The sequence below is a fragment of the Oenanthe melanoleuca genome, chromosome 3, assembly GCF_029582105.1.
Source record: "Oenanthe melanoleuca isolate GR-GAL-2019-014 chromosome 3, OMel1.0, whole genome shotgun sequence".
NCBI lineage: Eukaryota > Metazoa > Chordata > Aves > Passeriformes > Muscicapidae > Oenanthe > Oenanthe melanoleuca.
Window position 1 is genome coordinate 64,242,617 of NC_079336.1, and position 8,626 is coordinate 64,251,242.

The following is an 8,626-nucleotide window of genomic DNA, read 5'->3' on the forward strand; positions in this document are numbered from 1 at the left end:
TAAATGGTAATCTGGGGGTTGTTTTTTCATTGTTATTTTGGCTTTTTAATTTTTTAAAAATATTTGGTATTTCACGAGTTGCATCCTGTGTAGAACAAAATTGGATGGATGGATGGATGGATGGATGAATGGATGGATGGATGAATGGATGGATGGATGAATGGATGGATGGATGGATTTATTTTTTTGCAGAATCTTTTTGCAGCTTTGCTCTTATTTGTACTTGCTTTGTGTCTTACTTGTCACGGAGAGCTACTGTTGCTCCATCTGGGGAGCTGCTGCTTGGAAAAAGGACATGTTTGGATGCATTGTGTCCCATCCCACTACTCTGGGGCTGCTGCTGACTGTGAACCTGTGGACAGTAGTGGAAAAGCTTGAAGTACCACTGAAGCCTTAAAAGGCATTTGGCCAAAGGCACTGGAGAGTCTTTGAATGGTTTGGGTTGGAAGGGACTTTAAAGCTCATCTAATTCCAACTCCTGCTGCCACAGGCAGGGACAAGTTCCACTAGACCAGGATGCTCAAAGCCCCACCCAGCCTGGCCCTTGGTTTGTCCATCTCAGCAATATTGCTGTGTCACTGGCTGAGTTTCTGAAAGATGCTCTGTTCTTGTGCCATGGCAGTGTGCAAAATGCGACCCTAGGATTTTGCTATTCCCTGTACCTTCATCTCTGCCTCTGTTTTTTCAGTTTTCTCCATCTCTAATGAGAGACTTGAACAACCACTCAGGCAAAGTTTCCTATGTTTTGTTGCAACTATCCAGTAGCTACAATGAAAATTTGGGTTAGAAGTATGATTAATCTTTTGGATTTTTTTCATGAGCCTTTTTCTTCCCTCTGTGTCTTGGGGCCATAAATAAATATATTAAATTAAATGTGGCATCTTTTCTGCCAGCAAGAATCACTTTTTGGTAGCCAATGTCTATAGTTTATATGTGCTGTCATTGAGAGGATGTTGGATTCTGTCACTGGACACCCAGCTTGAAATTTGTTGGCTTGTGGTTTGATGCCCTGTCAAAGATGGTTCGGTGGTTTGGAGAAAGTTATACAATTCCTCTATGACTGAGGAAGGATTTGGAGATGCATACATCTTTTCTGCTATGCATACTCCTGAATATTAAGGTTTTGGAGATGTGGGGTTGTTCAGTAGAAAATCTTACTGTGTCATTCCAACTGAGCTGCTGCTGGGCTTAAGGGGATGAGGGGGGAAAGGCAGCATGATGCTTGGCTTTGGGAATTCGTCATAATCCTTGGCACAACTGCCCTGTACATGAGAAAGAATGTCTTGTTAGTGTTTTTTAAGCTGAAGAACATAACAAAAGTTTTCCCTCTTTAATAAAGATTAGTAATGTGCAGGTTTTTTTCCTGCTGAGCTTGATACTTTTAAATTAAATGGCTTAGACTTTCTGAAGCCCTAAGGAAACTGCTGTCCTGCCTGGCCGCTGTTCTGCCCCCATGAGCTTCACTTCTGGCCCTGGGACTCTGGAGTAAATGAAACAGAACAGCCAGCTAGCATGGCCAGGGGCTGAATTTCCTTTTGTTAATGGACCCTACAGCTGCCCTGCTGGATCTCACCAGGGAGTGCTTTTCTGCCAGCCCCACAGCCATGGCTGCCAAGCTCCACACAGCAAATGTGGAGTTTGCTCTGAAGAAACAGACTTCATCGTTTTTCAAGGCAGCTGTCATGTGTCCCAGTTCTCAGTGCTTCCTGAAAAAACAGAAGGGTTGAGTGATGGAGAGAGGTACTTTACTGTTGACATGATTTACTATTTGCCCCCAACACAACTGTCAGGCATAGCTGTGCCATGTGATGCCATGCTCAGGAACTCGCGTTCCGACTTGGAGAGCGCAGCCAGGTTCAAAGTGGATATAAGGTAAGTGGCATGCAAAGGTATGTCCTACATAGCTGCATAGAAAAGTGTCATCCATTTCCTGATCTGTTGCTTCATGTCGGTTTTCATTCTCTTTCATTTATTTAATTTCCTGTCTTTTCATCCTGTTCTTTTCCTGGACCAATCCTTGTACTTTGATATCAGGGTTGAATCTATTGGTACTTGATTGCACACAGTGCTTGAGTTCAAGGCTTGAGTCAGCATCTAGATCTCACTTGATCATCAGTCTGCCATCCCTTGGCAACCATGCTTTCCTCTAGGATTTTGGAACACTTGTTTTAGTCATGGTACTGGCCCAGAAGGTGGTGGGCTGCCATGTGGTGATTTCAGCTCAGTTTTCATTTTGCATGTGAAATTCATCTCATGAGACTGAGACAAAATGCATTAGTAATGCTTCAGAGCTGGCATTGCATCACCCCCAGCTGGAGGTGTCCTTGTTACTGGTTTAGAGGGCTACACTCCGGATGTTCCCATTCTCTGTGGGGCTGTTAGTGAGCTATGAATCCTGTGTTCTGGCACTGGAATGGCACACCCCCAGGGCTGACAGGGAATGGCTGATCTTGGCATTGCCCATTGTTTGGTCACAGCTGCTGTTTCCTGTCTCGTGTGGAAGGGCTTTCACTTCTGCAGCCAAAAGGAAGGTGTTGGCAAGTGGTGATTAATATTTTTTTCTGAATTTTGGTTTTATGACTCCAGATGAGTCTCAGGAAGGTAGCACAGTTCATTTCACATCACAATTGGCTTCTGCTGTTACTGCCATGACCTAATTGTTTTTATTTTCATTTTAAGAGTAAAAGCATTTAAACCCAACCTTATAAAGACCAATGAATAAAACACACCAGTGAAAAAGCTGTGGCTGAGGACTTGAGGTAGGTGGCGTGAATTAGATTGGTCAGAGGCTTGTTTTGTCAGTCATTATTCATCTGTTAGCAACTCCTGTGTGATCCTCTAAAGCATCAGCCATCACTCATGTTTGCCAGGGCTTTCTGTGGGATTTCCCCTGCCCCAAGCCCTCCTGTTATATGTTTAGCTACAAAAGCTGCTCCATACCTGCAGGTTCTGTTGGCTGCCTCTGGTTGGTTTTCCTGTGGTGGTTTGAGAAGGTGCCTGCCAGCTGTCAGGGCACAGACACAGTTAGCTCTCTCTGCATGTCCCTTAGCAGTAACGTGAGCCAGCACACTTGCTGACCTTTTCCAGATGTTTTTTCACAGTACCTGGGTCAATGGAGTTTGCTTTCCCTGCCCCTTTAGCCCTTTCCAGTCAGGAGAAGATAAGCCTGATGCAGTGCTGTTATATCACATTATGGCCACAGATAGCTCCCAAATCAAGTGTTTCCTCATTCTCTCCTGACTTCCCTGCTAGTGTGTTTGGTGGTGCAGTGCTTGATGTAAAGCATACGAGCTGCTGAGTCACCCCTGAGCTGGCAAGGTTTTATTGTATTCTTAAACCAACACAGAGTGTTTGGTCCCTAGGCAAGCAGGAGCAAAGCTGGTGCTTCTTGCTTCTTTCCAAACCACGTCAAAGCCAGCCTGGGGGAACCTTTGCTTTTAGGGCTGGTTAACCTGTGCTTCAGAGTCTGTGTATTCCAGGCTGGGCCATGGCAGCACCCTGGGGATGCTCCAGCAAAAGCATCAGTGTTTAGAATAATAAATAGTGAGTTGGAAGGGATACATGAGTCATGGAGACCAACTCCTGGCCCTGCACAGGACACATCTTGTGCCTGAGAGCGTTGTTCAAACACTTCTTGAATTCTGTCAGGCTTGGTACTGTGACCACTTCCCTGGGAAGCCTGTTCCAGTACCCAACCACCCTCTGGGTGAAAAAAACTTTTCCTGATGTCTAAGCCTCCCCTGGCACACCTTCATGCCATTTTCTCAGGTCCTGTCACTGGCCTCAAGAGGGAAGAGATCTGTGGCTGCTACTCCACTTTGCCTCATGGAGCTGTTGATGATAACAGCAAGGTCTCCCCTCAGTCTCCTGTTCTGCAGGCTGAGCAGACCAAATTACTTCAGCTGCTCCTCATACAGCCTCCTCTCAGACCCTTCACCATCCTTGTGGCCCTTCTTTGGATTCTTTCTAATAGCCCTATGTCTTTTTTTATATTGTGGTGACCAAAACTGCACACAGCACTTGAGGTCAGGGTGCACCTTGTGGGTTCTTTTGGATCGCAGCTCAATGTCAATACAATGTAACATAATATTTATACATAATATATATACATAGTAAAGTTATATTATTCAAATATTCTTATAATAATACATATTGAGTATACATTATAATAATACATATACAGAGTGGTCTGTGTCCTCTGTAAGATTTGCTTTAGAAGTTGTTCAAGAAGGATGGGGTTGTCTTCTGTTTATCACAGATTCTTTTACATGTTGAAGAGTTTAAAAAGCATGTGTAACTCTTAAAATATCAGTGCTAATGGCTCTGATGTAAATCTGCCTTGAAATGGGATGAGCTGCATTCAAAATTGTATTGAGCCCTGAAAACTGTGAGCTGGGCACCACAAATGCAGCATTTCAAGCAGGTCTGAATAAATGAAATTGAGTATGGCACAGTATTGGGAACCATCTGCTGGCTTGTGGACAAATACAGGCTCCATCAGGAAGTCCTGCCTTCAAGCCAGTTTTGCTGCTCTGCTGGTGATGTGATAGCTGGACCCAGGGTTATTTGTGCCTCTGGCAAGGAGCTTAGAAACAAGGCTGCAGGCGGGTTTCAGATGGCTGTGAGCTCAAGGCTGTAAGTGCTGAGTTGCACATCCAGCCTGGTGAGTGGAGAACTTTATTTTCAGTTCTGTTGAGATGTGAGTGCACAGCCCAACTGTACAGCTGTGGTGACCCTGCTTGCTCCCCAAAAATGCAAGGAAAGAAGGAATGCAGTAGGAGCTTGTGCTGGTTTGTTTTGGGAGAATTTCCCACACACACACTTAATGCTGTCTTACAGCTGCATGTGGGAATATTTGTTGTATATCCCTTTAACTGTTGATTGACACATACAGGACAATAAACTTAATTAGTTAAAATCCCCCATGTTCTGATTGACTGCCAGTGTCCAAAATCCACCTGGAAAGACATGGGAGATAGCCTTGCCTTACAAATGTTATCTGGGCCTGCAGAGTGTTTTTTCAATAAATTTCTGCCTAAGGATTGGCTGTGATACTTATCCACTGGCAAACCTAGTCTCAGATTTCAGCTTTAAAATATAATTGGCAGCTCAGCAAATTCATAAAATTGATCCCCATTCACACTTATTTTTGGCTTGCGTTAAGAATGTGCCAACCTGGAACTCTAAACTTAACCCCGAGTGACTTTCCCAGGGCTGCTGCCCTGAAAGGAAAGCCTGGCAGCAGCGCCTGGGCCCCGGCCAAGATAAATCCTGAGCCGCCGGGGGCAGGGCAGCCGCAGCTTGAACTGCAGGTGAGGCGGGAATCAATAGGTGGAATAAAGGGCAGAATTTGTAAAATGCCCTCTTTCTGAAACCTTTCTTTTTCTGCATTTGTCTCTCACTGCTCCACAGCCTGGGCTGCTTAAACACAAACCACGGGCTGAGCTCCAGCCGCGTGTGCGTGGTTACAGCAACACCGCGTTTCAGGTGGCAGAAGCAGCAGAATCGGTTCAGTCGCTGTGATGCAGCTTCTCCTCCAGGCTCGTGCTTTATTCCAGCCTTTGGGAGCCTCTCGGCCGGGAGCTCCTCGGTAGAGGAGCGTCTCCGCTGCGCGGGGCAGGGCTGAGCCTGTGCCGCGCTCCTGATGTTGCTGCTGCCCCCATCGCTCCTGCTGCTGCTCCTGCTCCCATCGCTCCCGCTGCTGCTCCTGCTCCCATCGCTCCCGCTGCTGCTGCCCCCATCGCTCCCGCTGCTGCTGCTCCTGCTCCCATCGCTCCCGCTGCTGCTGGTCCTGCTCCCATCGCTCCCGCTGCTGCTGCTGCTGCTCCCATCGCTCCCGCTGCTGCTGCTGCTCCCATCGCTCCCGCTGCTGCTGCTGCTGCTCCCACCGCTACTGCTGCTCCCATCGCTCCCGCTGCTGCTGCTCCTGCTGCCCCCATCGCTCCCGCTGCTGCTGCTGCTGCCCCCATCGCTCCCGCTGCTGCTGCTCCTGCCCCCATCGCTCCCGCTGCTGCTGCTCCTGCCCCCATCGCTCCCGCTGCTGCTGCTGCTGCCCCCATCGCTCCCGCTCCTGCTGCTGCTGCCATCGCTCCCGCTGCTGCTGCTCCCATCGCTCCCGCTGCTGCTGCTTCTGCCCCCATCGCTCCCGCTCCTGCTGCTCCTGCTCCCATCGCTCCCGCTCCTGCTGCTTCTGCCCCCATCGCTCCCGCTCCTGCTGCTGCTCCCATCGCTCCTGCTGCTGCTGCTGCTGCCCCCATCGCTCCCGCTGCTGCTCCTGCCCCCATCGCTCCCGCTGCTGCTGCTCCCAGCTCCGCTCTCGCTGCCGGGATTGCCCCAGCGCCGGCACCCGCTGGGGAAAAGCGGCCGTGGAGCAGCGAGCCCTGTCTCCAGTGCTACCACATCGACACCTTGTGGTGACCTTGGCCACCACCATGGTTATTGGATACAGGTTGTTGGCGAACGCCTTAGGGATGTCAGTTTCCGGACATTCACTAGAGCCTTCCCTTTGGCTGTGGGCAAATTCAAACATCAGACCATCAAAGAGCAGAGGCTGACCTAGACCAGTGTCTCCCAAACACCATCCCCAGTTGCTTATCAATATCATAGAAGATGATCAGAAATGTGATCATTTTTTCTACTGATGTAGGAAATTGGATTCTCTGCCTTTTTTTTCCCCCCATAATATTGTTTATTTAACTTTAGTTTAAACTGATATTAACTTTTTTTCACTTTGTTCAAGGCTTAAAAACGACCAAGGGAAGATGCTTCAAAGATCTAAAGATCTTCCATCTTCTCCTTTAAGTGAAACCAGGGCTCCAAATCCACCACGTGTCATACATTACATTATGAACAAAAGGATATGCAGATGCTGAAGTTCTCCGAGAATGTTTCCCTGCTGGAAATAACATTTTTACAAGCTTCTGTATTCACTTTAGCCTCTTCCTAACAGGACCTCCTGTGGGGAGAACTCAGTATTTCTCATTCTGATGAAGGTTTTGAGTAACACTTATAATTGTCTGCCAATGGCCATGTATATTTTGGCAATAAAAAATCATAGTCAAGTTTGCTTCCCTGCTAAAAATTTCCTTAGCACCACTTTTGGAGCGATGGAGGGATGGACTGCAACCTTTGCCAGGGCATCATGGCACTTCTTAGGATTTAGATTTCCCTGTAGCTGGAGACTGTGGTTTTATTTATGAAGTGCATTCTGCCATTTATCATTTCAAGTAGGAAAAGCATCACATTCCTCTTGGCTTCTCCTGCTGCCCCCCTTGGCAAGCCTTGGTTGTTATTTGGTCCTTGTAGGCAATTCTGGTCTCTGCACAGCTCTCCTCCTAAGCATGCCAGGAGAACTTTAATTCCTGTAGTAAAATGAAGTCTAATCTGGAAACAAAATCACCAGGGAAGTTATCTTTGTCTTGACTTTGTGTTCAGTGTTGTAGCTCATTTGGTTACTACAGCTGATGCTGCTTCTTATTTAGCACTTTTCTCACTTGTTTGGAGTCTCTGCAGATATCAAATTACAGATTCTAAATTCAGCAAGCTGAGAGCCACAGGAGAGCTGGGCCTGCTTTGCTCAGCCTTGCAAGTGTACAGATGGGTGGCAGACACCCTTTCCAGTCCTACTTTGCAGAGCAGTTCCTTTCCAAGGTTCATCCTACCATATGTGACATTCAGTACTTGCTTCTTCAAGCTCTACACTCATTAATTGCATTGAATTTATTTTTGTTCTTTTCTTGAGAAAATCAACTTGTTTGTCCAGTGTGGCATTTTTTGTGCCATCCATATTTTGCTGCCTGCTCCTAGTTTATGTTTTTCTTCTGCTATCAAGTGTGCTGATGCCCATTTGTCTTCTGTATGGAACCAGTAGTGTTAATAATTCTCTTCAATGCCCAAACTAGGGAATTGTAGGTACAATGGAAATCCTGAGCCCAACAAGGATGGGAGAAGAAAGGGAAGACAAGGACTCAGGGTAAGTGGCAGTATGGTTAAGGGTGAACAATCCTGGTGCCACCATTTGTGCTCATCATTCAATTTCCTGACCATGCTCAAATCCCTGCCAGCCCTGCATGTGTTGTCCTGACTCTGGCTCACTGCCTCATGGGTGCTGTCCCCACAGATTGCTGTGTTCACTCACTGCTCTGCTCCACTTGCATGTCTGTTTGGGATGCATTTGCCAGGTCAGCACATCTCATTGAAGAGTTCCTCTGAGCCTGCTGTAAGTCTTCAAGACAGTGAGCCCAGCTGGGGTGGAAAAGGTATGTGGCTAAAATACTATAAAAAATCCCTTTGCTATCAATTTCAAGTCATAACACCTTCCTAATAATGTTAATGGTGCTGTAATATTAAGCTCTTCTCAAGAGTTTACAGCATCCCACTCCCACCAGTGCATCATAGATAGATAGATCCTGCAGCAGTTTTGTGTACACATCAGTGAGTGCAAAGATTTGTCACACTTGGTGAAGTACAGGCTTTGTTCTCCCCTAGCAGTCCAACATTTTTAAGAAGGAGAAAAGTTATGTTCTATTTAGTTTTTCTGATTAATTCAAATATTTGCTTATGAATTGCTTATGCCAGCTTTTGTGGGAACTGAGTTAAAATATTATCAAAACTTCTCAGAATAATT